Source organism: Sinocyclocheilus anshuiensis, unplaced genomic scaffold, assembly GCF_001515605.1.
Source record: "Sinocyclocheilus anshuiensis isolate Anshui unplaced genomic scaffold, SAMN03320099.WGS_v1.1 scaffold17429, whole genome shotgun sequence".
In the NCBI taxonomy this organism is placed as follows: Eukaryota; Metazoa; Chordata; class Actinopteri; order Cypriniformes; family Cyprinidae; genus Sinocyclocheilus; species Sinocyclocheilus anshuiensis.
The window spans coordinates 1-1,549 of record NW_015552210.1 but is presented as its reverse complement, the minus strand read 5'-3'; the positions used below and the strand labels follow the sequence as shown (position 1 = coordinate 1,549).

The 1,549-nt window shown below is 34.3% G+C and overlaps 1 long non-coding RNA gene across 1 annotated transcript; it reads left to right on the top strand.

Moving 5' to 3' along the window:
• Positions 1-72: 72 nt before the first annotated feature.
• Positions 73-1,327, top strand: LOC107663503 (uncharacterized). Its single transcript, XR_001631345.1, has 3 exons — positions 73-562; positions 638-694; positions 1,058-1,327. It is a non-coding gene; the product is annotated as an uncharacterized LOC107663503 (long non-coding RNA).
• The last annotated feature ends 222 nt before the right edge of the window (positions 1,328-1,549 follow it).

The following is a 1,549-nucleotide window of genomic DNA, read 5'->3' as shown; positions in this document are numbered from 1 at the left end:
AAAGAAAGAATTGTGCCAGATTCAAATAAGAAGTTTTTTTATTTTCTGCGTTATGATTGGTCAGATTGCCTGTCAATCAAACTTCCTGCGAAGGGTCAATTGTGCCAATTTTTTTTCCACATGCAAAGAAAGAATTGTGCCAGATTCAAATAAGTTTTTTTATTTTCTTTTTTTTTTAAATTATGTTTTGGCCTTTTCCTAACCTTCCAAAGTTTTTGTACGGTGTCAGAAGACTTGTATATAGACCACAGAAAGTAGTATGCACCCTTTTTGGAGTTTGAATTGGGAGAAGAAATTACATTGTATGTAAAAAAAATTATTTCAATTGACAAACATGCCAGTGTTATTACCTATATAATCCAGCTTTGTAAAATAATCCAATTCCCTGATTTTGCTCTTAGAAAGAAAATATACTCATCAGATCATGAGCCTCATGATACCCCCCACAAAAAAAAGAAAATTAATAGAGAGAAAGCTCCACCTACACCAAAAGTCCCGCCTGCACCAAAAGTCCCACCCGCACCAAAAGTTCCAACACCCCTAAAACACGTCAAGACAAAAGGTAAAAATACAATAAAACCAGTTAAATGACTGCTAGACATAAGAGTGTGTAACTGCTGAGTGCAATTTTTTTCAGGTCCTGTTGTACGACCTCTGCTTACATCAAGCAAAGCAGTGAACTCTTTCAGCAATTGTGAGTTTTAAATTTAGAAAACTGATATTTATGGATGTTTTAAGCACTTTGTGCCATGCTCAAGAATGTTCCTTAACTATGGTAAAATCAATGTATTGCACAGTCTCTTGTGACTTGTTGGTTTACCTCATTCTTTTCTTTTTCAGCTTCACCCAATTCTGTTGCTATTTTAACAGTTTGGACAGAACTACTATCATTACATTCATAACTTGAGGATTTACATACTAAGCATAATTTAATAATAAACATCTGATTGCTAATTAGAAGCAATAGCACTCTCAAACTTTAGTAAGGCTTTGTGTAGTACAAAATCTTGTTTTGTGAGGCAGACATAACACATCTACATACCAATTCTTTCAACAGCATTTGTTAATCACCACCAAAGGGCCGTGGAAAAGCCACAGCAGGCCCGTATTGAGACTTTCCCCAGCTGTCAAGGTAACGGGCTCTACATGAGTACTGTAAACACAATGTAAAAGTTGTAAATTCACAGCATTTATGACAACTCAAAAGGCTGACTCCATAACAGGGTGGGTCAAGTTTCTGATCGCTGAATAGACATCGCTGACATGCAGTTTGTGCACAATTATTATGCAAGTTGATATTCTGATCATATTTTTATTCCAAGTACATTTTACCAATTCAAAATCACATCAATCTCAATAACTACTAATAATTTATAAGCGTTCTATAAGTATTAAGAGTGCTGGAAGTAAAAAATGTTTTGTATTCAGGTGTGCAAAAATAAGCATTTTTCTTTTACAGGTAAAATTGGACAAAAAAGAGATTTAACTCACAATTTAAAGTTACAAATTATTAAATGCCCAGGAGAAAGATGCAACACTATAGCAATTG